Source organism: Bos mutus, chromosome 3, assembly GCF_027580195.1.
Source record: "Bos mutus isolate GX-2022 chromosome 3, NWIPB_WYAK_1.1, whole genome shotgun sequence".
NCBI lineage: Eukaryota > Metazoa > Chordata > Mammalia > Artiodactyla > Bovidae > Bos > Bos mutus.
The window spans coordinates 20139678-20153990 of NC_091619.1; positions in this window are offsets into that span (position 1 = coordinate 20139678).

The following is a 14313-nucleotide window of genomic DNA, read 5'->3' on the forward strand; positions in this document are numbered from 1 at the left end:
CAGGAAGTCTGAGGACATTAGTAGGTTTGTGGGGTGATTGTTCTCTTCAGCTCCAAACCACCCCTTTCTCCCTGCCAGCTCCCTCCCAGCCCCCAAGCAGCCCCACAGCCCTTCCTTCTACTCCAGACACTGCTGGAGAGCACCTCCAACTCTGTCTTTGGGGCCAACTCACATCTGTGTCTGCTGACCAGGCAACACCTCATCCGTCCTGGACTCCGTGCCGCAGCCCCACAGTTGCTGATCTCAGCTGTCCCACACTTCTCGAGACTCCTACTCAGTCCCCTACCCCTCGGCAGCAGTTGGTTTCAACCCTTGGAGGACTGAATTTATAGAAAGACCGTGCAGCCACCCCCATCCTGGCCACATCCTTCCTAATATCTGACAAATGCTCTGTGCACACCCCCTTATCACCCGCCCACTCTCCATCCTGTCACGACGTTTGTCCCTTTTCCATCCAAGGCTAACAGGTGCACTGGCCCTTCCACGGGCCACGCCAAGACGCCCTCCCCCGCCCTCCCCACTTTACTGCTCCCTCACTGTTAACCTCCCTTCTTCCACCCACAAGTGTGCTGGGTGTTCTCTGTACCAAAGGGGAAAAAAGCAACGATCCTTCCTACAACCCCACACTTTTAGTCAACCCCTGCCACGCTCACTCACTCTTTCCTGTCAACTACTGAACAGCAGGTCGGGTTCATTCTGGCTGTCCCTCCAACACCCCCAGCGTCACCCTCACCCTCTTTAATCCCTGTAGGCTGGCTTTTTCCCCCACCTCTCTGCTTAGATGACTCTTCATGATTTTCCATAAGCCTCTTGCTGGCCTTGATCTCTGTGTAGTCTTCACACCTTGGCCACGCTATTCTTCTCACAACTCACTCTTTTTAAATTTTTATTGGTGTATAGTTGATTTGCAATGTTGTGTTAGCTTATGCTGTACAGCAAAGTGAATCAGTTATACCTAAACATATATCCGCTCTTTTTTAGATTCCTCATAACTCTCTTCTACGGCTTTTTCTTTAGAAGATGTTTTAAAAATTTTCAGTTGTGGTTAAAAAAAAGAACATGGTAATATAAAATTTACCCCCTTAACCATTCAGTTTTGGCTTCCCTGGTGGCTCAGTGGTAAAGAATTTGCCTACAATGCAGGGATGCAGGTTCCATCCCCTGAAGGAGGAAATGGCAACCCACTCCAGTATTCTTGCCTGGAGAATCCCATGGACAGAGGAGCCTGGCGGGCTACAATCCATGAGGTCACAGAATCAGACATGACTTAGCAACTAAACAGCAACAAACCATACAGTTTAAGCATACAGTTCAGTGTGTGAACTACGTTCCCATCGTTGTGTAACAGATCTCTAGAACTTTTTCATCTCGTGAACCTAAAAGCTGATGCTCATTGAACATTTCCTCCTCCTCTCAACCCCTAGCAACCACCATTCTGTTTTCTATGAGTCTAACTACTTTAGGTGTCTCATATTTGATCTTGTGTGACTGGCTTATCTCACTCACCATACTGGCCTCCGGGTTCATCCATTTTCTTGCATATGACAGGATTTTCCTCCTTTTTTGAGGCTGATTAATATTCCAATCCCAAAGAAAGGCAATGCCAAAGAATGCTCAAACTACCACACAATTGCACTCATCTCACACACTAGTAAAGTAATGCTCAAGATTCTCCAAGCCAGGCTTCAGCAATACGTGAACTTCCAGATGTTCAAGCTGGTTTTAGAAAAGGCAGAGGAACCAGAGATCAAATTGCCAACATCCACTGGATCATGGAAAAAGCAAGAGAGTTCCAGAAAAACATCTATTTCTGCTTTATTGACTATGCCAAAGCCTTTGACTGTAGGGATCACAATAAACTGTGGAAAATTCTGAAAGAGACGGGAATACCAGAGCACCTGACCTGCCTCTTCAGAAACCTATATGCAGGTCACAAAGCAACAGTTAGAACTGGACATAGAACAACAGACTGGTTCCAAATAGGAAAAGGAGTATGTCAAGGCTGTATATTGTCACCCTGCTTATTTAACTTCTATGCAGAGTACATCATGAGAAACACTGGGCTGGAAGAAGCACAAGCTGGAATCAAGATTTCCAGGAGAAATATCAATAACCTCAGATATGCAGATGACACCACCCTTATGGCAGAAAGTGAAGAGGAACTAAAAAGCCTCTTGATGAAAGTGAAAGAGGAGAGGGAAAAAGTTGGCTTAAAGCTCAACATTCAGAAAACGAAGATTATGGCATCTGGTCCCATGGAAATAGATGGGGAAACAGTGTCAGACTTTATTTTTTTGGGCTCCAAAATCACTGCAGATGGTGACTGCAGCCATGAAATTAAAAGACACTTACTCCTTGGAAGGAAAGTTATGACCAACCTAGATAGCATATTCAAAAGCAGAGACATTACTTTGCCAACAAAGGTCTGTCTAGTCAAGGCTATGGTTTTTCCAGTGGTCATGTATGGATGTGAGAGTTGGACTGTGAAGAAAGCTGAGTGCTGAAGAATTGATGGTTTTGAACTGTGGTGTTGGAGAAGACTCTTGAGAGTCCCTTGGACTGCAAGGAGATCCAACCAGTCCTCCTAAAGGAGACCAGTCCTGGGTGTTCATTGGAAGGAATGATGCTGAAGCTGAAACTCCAGTACTTTGGCCACTTCATGCGAAGAGTTAACTCAATGGAAAGACTCATGCTGGGAGGGATTGGGGGCAGGAGGAAAAGGGGACGACAGAGGATGAAATGGCTGGATGGCATCACTGACTCGATGGACATGAGTCTGGGTGAACTCTGGGAGTTGGTGATGGACAGGGAGGCCTGGCGTGCTGTAGTTCATGGGGTCGCAAAGAGTCAGACATGACTGAGGGACTGAACTGAACTGAACTGAATATTCCATTGTATGTACAGACCGCAATTTGTTTGCTTATCTGTTGATGGACATTTGGGTAGTTTTTACTTCTTCACCGTTGAGAATAATGCCACAATCAGCATGGGTGTGCAGATATCACAAGATCCTGTCTGCCACGGATCCTTTAGTGGAGGTGTTTGGCTTCCATTTTGTTTCTTTCTCCCTTGTTGGCTCCTTTCCTTCCTCTCATCACTTTTGTCCTGAGACCCAGCCTTCACTCTTCTGAGCATCCTTTCCAGACTGTCTCCGTATGGCTCCTGCATGGCCTCTAGGTCAAGGGCTGTGGGCCAGTGGAAGGGGCACAGGGCCTCTAATCTGCTGACAATAGACTTGGGCACCTTCCCATCTACACCTCAATGTCTTCACGTCTCAGGGCGAAGGGATGCACAGGAAACTTCCTGCGTTAAGTGTTATGGATTCCTCTCTGTCAGATATACAGCTCCAGAGCCTAGCCTTCTCCTGTGCTCTGGCCAGGACAAGGATAAGACTGTCGGACATCTTCATCCAGATGACCTAGGGGCTCCCGGAACCCCATGTTTTCTCCTTCCCTCCTCTACCTCCTGCCAACATCACTCTGGATACTCTTTCCGCATCTCCCTCTCAGGCACAATTTAGAGGCTGTCCCTTCCTTCTCTTCCCAGTCTGCTCCAGTTCTGGCTGATGAGTTTTTCCCTAAGATTTCCCCAGCACTCATAGTCGGTATTGTTCAGAGGTACTTAGACCCAACCACAAGAATGTAAAATACCATTTTTCACAAAGATGGTGCTGACAGCGAAGAAGGAGGCCCCTGCCCCTCTGAAAGTCAAAGCCAGAGCAAAGTCTTTGAAGGCCAAGAAAGCAGTGTTGAAAGGCGTCCAGAGCTACCAAAAAAAGACAGTCTGACGTTACCTACCTTTCCGCCACCCAGAATACTGTGGCTCAGGAGGCAGCCCAAAAATCCTTGGAAGAGCACCCCTGGGAGAAACACGCTTAACCACTATGTTATCAACAAGGTCCCCCTCACCACTGCGTCAGCCAGGAAGAAGACAGAAAACAGCAACACACTGGGGTTCACTGTGGATGTCAAGACCAAGGAGCACCAGACTAAACAGGCTGTGAAAAGGCTCTCTGGCCAAGGTCAACACTCTGATCAGGCCTGATGAAGCAAAGAAGGCCTATGATCAACTGGCTCCCGACGACGATGCTTTCTTTGGAGGTTGCCAATAGAATGGGGATCATCTAAACCGAGTCCAGCCGGTACTTCTAAATATGAAAGTTTCTGTGAAGAATGTAAAACACAGCATGGGCTGGCACATGTAGTTGCTCCTGCTGGACGCTCAGCACCCTGGGGACAGGGGAATCTGCTTCCCATCTCCACAGCCTACAGTGTGAAGCACGATGCTCTCGTGAGGGCAGGCACTTGGAAAACGCTTACCGTTTATGACAGCAAAACCCTGCTCAGTCCCAGCCTACCTGACCTCTCTGCAGTCTTTGACATCAGTGACAGTTGCTTCTTGTAATACCTACTCTTTGGTCCCTGGCTGCACTGCTTTTGCGTACCTTCCTACTTCTCTGGCCGTGCTTTTCAGCACCCTCCAAGTGCTTCTCTTTTTCTGTTTCCCTTGAAAAGTCCCCTTGGATAATATCTTCCATGCCTATTGCTTCCACTTTCACTTCTCAATCAAGGATGCACATTCATTCATTCAGCAAACGAGCACTCAGTACTTTCTGTGGTTCCGAATCAGGCCTAGGGACTTCCCTGATGGTCCAGTGCTTAGGACTCTGGGCTTCCATTATAGGGGGTGTGGGTTCGATTCTTGGTCAGGGAAACTGAGATCCCACGTGCCAGGTGTTACAGTCAAAATTTGTTTCTTTTTACTTAAAAAAAAGAGAGAGAGAGAGAGAATCTGACCTGGGGAGAAACACTAGTCAGACCTGCTTCTTACCCTCGAAGGGCTTACAATCCAGCAAAAGGGATAGATGGAAACAATCAGAGCCCAGGGTGGGGTGGGGGAGAAGTGGGGTTCGGGACAGAGTATTGCGAGCTCAGGCTTCCTGTACCCCCCACCCCAACCACCACCTGCATACACCACAGACATCTCTAATGCAATGTGTCCACACTGAATTTATCAACCCTTTCAAACCTGCTTCCCCTCCTTTGTTCCCCATGCTGGTTAACCACACTGCAATGCAGAAGCCTGGGACCTCTTTTCTCTTATGTCCTCCGCATTTAGTATACCACCAATCTCATCCCTTCTTCCTCCTCCCTCTCCCTGGATTTCCTCAGTACCTCTTCATCCCCACTGGCCCAGACCCCTTACTATGACAGCCAGAGCTGATCCCTGACCAGTCTCTGCCACCTTCTCCTACTCCCATCCTGCATTCCACTCTCCAGTCAAAGGGAGCTTAAGAGAGAAGGAAAGAAAGAGAGGAAGGAAGGAAGAGAGGGAAGAAGAAAGAAAGAAAAGGAAGGAAGGAAAAAGTAAAACCTGCCTAAAACTCTAAATGGCTTTTCACTAAATCCAGATTGATAAAGATGAAAACCCCTTGGTATGGCATGGCTTGTCTCCAGCTCCCCCATCCACACCTAGACACTATTTGTAGATCGTGAGCTTCTCTACACAGCTTTGCAGAAAGCTTTATTGAGTGCCTAGCACTACTCCAGGCCTTGATGACACAGAGATGAAAAGACATTCTGCCTAGAGGGACCAGCAGTCAGGTTCCTTTGGACATGCTTTGACTCCCCCCTAGAACAGCATCCTCTTTGTGGGTTGGCCTCTAAGTTCCCATGCAGAGTTAGTGACCAATGCTTACCCCAGTATAACCATTTTCATACAGTGCTGTATCTTCATTGTGTTTCTGTGTACCTGGCGTATGGTAAGCACTCTCTCAGTGCTGAAATCCATTCCTTTGTTTAACAAATATTTACTGAGCAACCAATTCCATAAAAATAAACGACCCAGTCAAAAAATGGGCCAAAGAACTAAACAGACATTTCTCCAAAGAAGACATACAGATGGCTAATAAACACATAAAAAGATGCTCAACATCACTCATTATCAGAGAAATGCAAATCAAAACCGTAATGAGGTACCATCTCACGCCAATCAGAATGGCTGCGATCCAAAAGTCTACAAGCAATAAATGCTGGAGAGGGTGTGGAGAAAAGGGAACCCTCTTACACTGTTGGTGGGAATGCAAACTAGTACAGCCACTATGGAGAACAGTGTGGAGATTCCTTAAAAACTGGAAATAGAACTACCTTATGATCCAGCAATCCCACTGCCGGGCATACACACTGAGGAAACCAGAATTGAAAGAGACACGTGTACCCCAATGTTCATCGCAGCACTGCTTATAATAGTCAGTACATGGAAGCAACCTAGATGTCTGTCAGCAGATGAATGGATAGGAAAGCTATGGTACATATACACAATGGAATATTCCTCAGCCATTAAAAAGAATGCATTTGAATCAGTTCTAATGAGGTGGATGAAACTGGAGCCTATTATACAGAGTGAAGTAAGCCAGAAAGAAAAACACCAATACAGTATACTAACACATTTATATGGAATTTAGAAAGATGGTAACGATGACCCTATATGCGAGACAGCAAAAGAGACACAGATGTATAGAACAGTCTTTTGGACTCTGTGGGAAAAGGTGAGGGTGGGATGATTTGAGAGGGTAGCATTGAAACGTGTATATTATCATGTGTGAAGCGGATCGCCGGTCCAGGTTCGATGCATGAGACAGGGTGCTCAGGGCTGGTGCACTGGGATGACCCTGGGCGATGGGATGGGGAGGGAGGTGGGATCGGGGTTCTGGATGGGGGACACATGTGCGCCCAAGGCTGATTCATGTCGATGTTTGGCAGGAACCACTACAGTATTGTAAAGTAACTAGCCTCCAATTAAAATAAATAATTTAAAAAATATTTACTGAGCACCTACTGTGTGACAGGCACTATTACATACTGTGGGCATGTCAATGAACAAAACGGACACAATTTTTGCCATCACAGAGTCTACATTCTGGTGCAGAAGAGAGAGAAATAAAATAGAGTACTATATAAGCAACTTTTTGACTATGCAGCTTGCAGGATCTTCCCCAATTGGGCCACTGCAGTGAAAGCCCAGAATCCTAACCACTAGGCCACCCGGGAACTTCGGATAGGGTACTTTAAATGGTGATGTGCTATGGAGGGAAAAAAAAAAACTTGAATTGGAGAAAGAAGGTTGAGAGTGAGAGGAGTGTCTACAAGTTTAAATAGGAAATTCAGAGTAGGTCTCATTTATAAGACAGTGTTTGAACGATAAAACAATGAAGTAGGTGAAAGTAGGAGCTATGTGCAGGCCTGAAGAAAGAACTTCCAGACAGAAGCAACAGCCAATGCGAAGGCCCTGAGGCATGAATGAGAATAGTAGGTGAGATGAGAAAGATGCTGTATGTGCGTGGGGGAAGGTTATGGGACCCTGTTGGTCACTGTAAAGACTTTGACCTTTACTTGGAATAAACTGGGGAGTCATTGAAGGATTATGAACAGACGAGGGGCTTGATCTGACCTAAAGTTTAAACGTATCACTCTGGCTGCTTTATTCTGGTTAGTACATAGCAGAAGCAAGGGTGGGAGCAAAGAAACCAGTGGGGAAGCTCCTGGAATGATCCAGGTAAGAGATGATAGTGGCTGAGATTAGGATGGTAGTATGGAGGTAGTGGGAAGTACTCAAGCTCCGGACATTTTAAAATTTTATGTTACTGAAGTATAGTTGATTTACGGGTTGTGTTAATTTCTACTGTACAGCAAAGTGATTCAGATACATACATATACATATACATGGGCTACCGAGGAATCTGTCTGCCAACGCAGGAGTTTGAACTCTAGGTTGGGAAGATCCCCTGGAAGAGGAAATGGCAACACACTTCAGTATTCTTGCCTCGAAAATCCTATGGACAGAGGAGCTTGGTGGACTACAGTCCATGGGGTCACAGAGTTGGACTTGACTGAGCACACACATATACATTCTTTTTCACATCCTTTTCCATTATGGTTTATCATAGGATATTGAATATAGAATGCTCAAACTACCGCACAATTGCACTCATCTCACACACTAGTAAAGTAATGCTCAAAATTCTCCAAGCCAGGCTTCAGCAGTACGTGAACCGTGAACTTCCAGATGTTCAACTGCTTTTAGAAAAGGCAGAGGAACCAGAGATCAAATTGCCAACATCCGCTGGATCATCAAAAAAGCAAGAGAGTTCCAGAAAACCATCTACTTCTTCTTTATTGACTATGCCAAAGCCTTTGACTGTGTGGATCACAATAAACTGTGGAAAATTCTGAAAGAGACGGGAATACCAGAGCACCTGACCTGCCTCTTGAAAAATCTGTATGCAGGTCAGGAAGCAACAGTTAGAACTGGACATGGAACAACAGACTGGTTCCAAATAGGAAAAGGAGTACGTCAAGGCTGTATATTATCACCCTGCTTATTTAACTTCTATGCAGAGTACATCATGAGAAACACTGGGCTGGAAGAAGCACAAGCTGGAATCAAGATTGCAAGGAGAAATATCAATAACCTCAGATATGCAGATGACACCACCCTTATGGCAGAAAGTGAAGAGGAACTAAAAAGCCTCTTGATGAAAGTGAAAGAGGAGAGTGAAAAAGTTGGCTTAAAGCTCAACATTCAGAAAACGAAGATCATGGCATCTGGTCCCATCACTTCATGGGAAATAGATGGGGAAATAGTAGAAATAGTGTCAGACTTTATTTTTTTGGGCTCCAAAATCACTGCAGATGGTGACTGCAGCCATGAAATTAAAAGACACTTACTCCTTGGAAGAAAAGTTATGACCAACCTAGATAGCATATTTAAAAGCAGAGACATTACTTTGCCACCAAAGGTCCATCTAGTCAGGGTTATGGTTTTTCCAGTGGTCATGTATGGATGTGAGAGTTGGACTGTGAAGAAAGCTGAGTGCCGAAGAATTGATGGTTCTGAACTGTAGTGTTGGAGAAGACTCTTGAGAGTCCCTTGGACTGCAAGGAGATCCAACCAGTCCATTCTGAAGGAGATCAGCTGTGGGACTTCTTTGGAGGGAATGATGCTGAAGCTGAAACTCCAGTACTTTGGCCACCTCATGCGAAGAGTTGACTCACTGGAAAAGACTCTGATGCTGGGAGGGATTGGGGGCAGGAGGAGAAGGGGACGACAGAGGATGAGATGGCTGGATGGCATCACTGACTCAATGGACGTGAGTTTGAGTGAACTCCGGGAGTTGGTGATGGACACGGAGGCCTTGCATGCTGTGATTCATGGGGTCGCAAAGAGTCGGACACAACTGAGCGACTGAACTGAACTGCACTGAATCTATATTTTAAAATAATATAAAACAATTCTATAATTTATATATATATATACTTTATCATGGCTAATATTCCATTGTATATATGTACCGCATCTCTTTTTTTAAAAATTAGGATTGGAATACTGTCCACCTTTATATAGGCTTTTAGAATTTACATCATCCTTCTACACCCTTAATCTCATGACTAGATTGTTCCATCATGTTGCTTTTTTTATTCAGTTCAATTCAGTTATTGAGTTGTGTCCGACTCTTTGCGACCCCATGGACTGTAGCATTCCAGGCTTCCCTGTCCATCACCAACTCCTGGAGCTTGCTCAAACTCATGTCCATTGAGTTGGTGATGCCATCCAACCATCGTCTTCTCCTCCTGCTTTCAATCTTTCCAGCATCAGGGAATTTTCCAATGAGTTAGTTCTTCACATCAGGTGGCCAAAGTATTGGAGCTTGAGCTTGAGCATCAGCATCAGCCCTTCCAATGAATATTCAGGGATGATTTCCTTTATGATTGACTGGTCGGATCTCCTTGCCGTCCAAGGGACTCTCAAGAGTCTTCTCCAACACCACAGTTCAAAAGCATCAATTCTTCGGCGCTCAGCTTTCTTTATAGTCCGACTCTTACATCCATACACGACTACTGGAAAAACCATAGCTTTGACTAGATAGACCTTTGTTGGCAAAGTAATGTCTCTGCTTTTTAATATGCTGTCTAGGTTGGTCATAGCTTTTCTTCCAAGGGGCAAACGTCTTTTAATTTCATGTCACCATCTGCAGTGATTTTGGAGCTCAAGAAAATAAAGCCTGTCACTATTTCCACTGTTTCCCCATCTATTTGCCATGAAGTGATGGGACCGGATGCCATGATCTTAGTTTTTTGAATGTTGAGTTTCAAGCCAGCTTTTCACTCTTCTGTTTCACTTTCATCAAGAGGCTCTTTCGTTCTTCTTCGTTTTCTGCCATAAGGGTGGTGTCATCTGCATATCTGAAGTTATTGATATTTCTTCTGGCAATCTTGATTCCAGCTTGTGCTTCATCCAACCCAGCATTTCGCATGGTGTACTCTGCATATAAGTTAAATAAACAGGGCGACAGTATACAGCCTTGATGTACTCCTTTCCTGATTTGGAACCAATCTGTTGTTCCATGTCCAGTTGTAACTGTTGCTTCTTGACCTGCATACAGATTTCTCAGGAGGCAGGTTTGGTGGTCTGGTATTCCCATATCTTGAAGAATTTTCCACCCTTTGTTGTGCTCACACAGTCAAAGGTTTTGGCATAGTCAGTAAAGCAGAAGTAGATGTTTTTCTGGAATTCTCTTGCTTTTTTGATGATCCAACGGATGTTGTCAATTTGATCTCTGGTTCCTCTGCCTTTTCTAAATCCAGCTTGACCATCTGGAAGTCACAGTTCACGTACTATTGAAGCCTGGCTTGGAGAATTTTGAGCATTCCTTTGCTAGTGTGTGAGATGAGTGCAATTGTGCAGTAGTTTCAACATTCTTTGGCATTGCCTTTCTTTGGGATTGGAATGAAAACTGATCTTTTTCAGTCCTGTGGTCACTGTTGACTTTTCCAAATTTGCTGGCATATTTCTTATTACTTTTTTGAAATTAATAATTGGAGAATAATTGTTTTACAATGTTGTGTTCATTCCTGCCATACAACAATGCGAATCAGTCATAAGTATGTATGTATCCCCTCCCTCATGAGCCTCCCTCTCTCCCCATCCCATTCCACCCCTCTAGATCATCACAGAGTGCCAGGCCGGGCTTCCTGTGTTATATAACTGCTTCCTACTGGTTATCTATTTTCCCCCCGACAGTGTATATATATATGTCAATGCTACTTTCTCAATTTTCCCTTCCCTCTCCTTCCCCTACTGTGGCCACAGGTCCGTTCTCTACATCTGCATCTCCATTCCTTCCCTGAACATACATTCATCAGTCCTATTTTTCTAGATTCCATACATATGTGTTAATATACAATATTTGTTTTTCCCTTTCTGACTTACTTCACTCTGCCCAACAGGCTCTAGGTTCATCCACCTCACTATAACTGACTCAAATTTGTTCCTTTTAATGGCTGAGTAATATTCTATTCTCTCTCTCTCTCTCTCTCTATATATATATATATATACACACACACACACACCACATTTTCTTTATCCATTCATCTGTTGATGAACATCTAGGCTGCTTCTATGTCCTGGATACTGTAAGTGATGCTTCAATGAACACTGGAGTACACGTGTCTTTTTGGATTGTAGTTTTCTTAGTTTATGCCTAGTAGTGGGATTACTGGGTCATATGGTAGTTTTATTCCTCGTTTTTGAAGGAATCCCCATACTGCTCATCATAGTGGCTGTATCAGTTTACGTTCCCACCAACAGTGCAATAGGGTTCCCTTTTCTCTACCTCCTCTCCAGGATTTATTGTTTGTATACCCCATCTTCTTTATCCATTATCTGTTGATGGACATTTAGATTGTATCCATGTCTTGGTTACTATAAACAGTGCTGCTATGAACACTGGTGCTGATGCTGCAGTCTTTATTATTTTTACCCTTAAGAAAAATGAAATGTAGTTAATTGACAATGGTGTGTTGTTTCAGGTATACAGCAAAGTGATTCAGCTATATGTATAAATATTCTTTTTCAGATTCTTTTTTATTATAGGGTATTACTTTATATTTCATTATAGGGTATTGAATATAGTTCCTTGTGCTATACAGTACATCCTTGCTGGTTGTACATCCTTACATCCTTGAGGTTTCCCAGAGAAACCTCAGTGTTGCTCCAAAGGCAACACTTTCGCCTGACTGGGTGAGGCCCATCCACATTATCAAGGTAATCATTACTTAAGAGTCAACTGATTGTAGATGTTAATCACACCTACAAAACACCTTCACAGCAACATCTATTAGTGAGTAAGTATTATAGTCCTGGGCTTCCCTGATAGCTCAGCTGATGAAGAATCCACCCACAATACGGGAGACCTGGGTTCAATCCCGTTTGGGAAGATCCCCTGGAGAAGGGAAAGGCTACTCACTCCAGTATTCTTACCTGGAGAATTCCATGGATTGGTCCATGGGGTGGCAAAGAGCGGGACATGACTGAGGAACTTTCACTTTCACCTTCCTAGTGCTAGCCAGACTGACATAAGACTAACTTTCACATTAAGTTTGAAATGCCCATTAGATATTTTGTGGCAGTCATCAATACAAATCTGGTGTTCAGGACGGATCTTTCCTAGAACAGTTTCTATATCAAATTCTTTGTACCTGCGTGCTAAGTCATTTTAGTCATGCTTGACTCTGCGATCCTAAGGACTGTAGCCTGGTAGGCTCCTCTGTCCGTGGAATTCTCCAGGCAAGAATACTGAAGAATACTGATGCTCTCCTCCAGGGAATCTTCCCGACCCAGGGATCAAACCCATGTCTCCCGAATCTCCTGCACTGGCTATGCTTAGTTTCTCAGTGGTGTCTGACTCTGCAACCCCATGGACTGTAGCCTGCTAGGCTCCTCTGTCCATGGGGATTCTCCAGGCAAGAGTACTGAGGGTATTGCCATGCCCTCCTCCAGGGGATCTTCCCAACCCAGGGATTGAACCCAGGTCTCCCGCATTGCAGGCAGATTCTTTACCCTCTGAGCCACCAGGGAAGCCCATTGGCAGGTGGGTTCTTTACCACTGCTGCTAAGTCACTTCAGTCGTGTCCGACTCTGTGCGACCCCAGAGACAGCAGCCCACCAGGCTCCCCCGTCCCCGGGATTCTCCAGGCAAGAAGTGCCACCTAATAAAATACGTATAACATAAAATTTACTATTGCTGACATTTAGCCATTCACAATGTTGTATAATCATCACCACTATCTAGGTCCAGAACACTTTCATCACTCCAAACAGAAACTCTGTATTAATTAAACAGTCACTCCCACTCCTCCTCCCTCCAGTTCCTGGGAATCGCTAATCCACTTACCTGCTTTCTGTCTATGTAGATTTGTGTATTCTGCATATTTCATCTAAATACAATTGCACAATATGTGACTGTTGTGTCTGGCTTATTTCACTTAGCATAATGGTTTCAAAATTCTCATCGACATTGTACTATGTATCCATATTTTATTTTAAATAGCTTATGCCCCATTGTATAGATAAACAAGGAACCCTTGTTTCTACTTTTGGGCTATTGCAATAGTGCTGCTGTGAACATTTGTGTTACAAGTTTTTGTTTGAACATCTGTTTTCAACTCTTTCAGATGCTTATTCAGAGTGAAATTGTTTGGTCATATATTAATGTAGCTTAACCTACTGAGGAACAATCAAACTTTTTCACACCAGCTAAACCACTTTACATTTCCACCAGCAATGTCTGAAGGTTCCAGTTCCTCCACATCCTTGCTAACACTCCTTACTTTCCAGGTTCTTGTTTGCTTGCTTGTTTTAATTTTAGCCACCCGAGTGGGTGTGAAGTGAGATCTTATGATTTTGATTTGTTTTTCCCTAATGATACTGAACATCTCTTCCTGTGCTTTTTGGCCACCTTCTTTAGAGAAATGTCTATTCAAGTCCTTTACCCATTTAAAGAATTGGGTTGTCTTTTTGTGGCGGTGTAGAAGTATCTCTTTTGAAATGAATCTATTCTCCACCCCATACCCCACCTCCCAGTCCCTTATTTAAAGGGTTCTGCCTCTTCTTTTAAATCCATGTATAGGCAAATTGTTTTAGAGCTGGGAGAGACTACTCCACCTCCAGGATGTCCTCTATTCCTGCAATTCTTTGAGCTCTCAAACGTTAAAATTGGTTGTCGAAATTTAGTCCTTCCTGCTCAGCACATTAGCCTCTGTTTTGGCTCAACAGATGAGAAAAATAACAGATTAGCTTTGAATTTAAGGATTCCAATAGCATCGAAACACAAGGTGACCCAATTAGAACAAGATACTCAAGAAGAGCCGGCGAAAGAAAACGCATGCGCTGTACAGCCGAGGGCATGTCCGAGGTAATGAAGGCGTGGCCTCTGCCCAAATCCAAGATGGCTTCCAGGAACTTCCACTCTAGCTG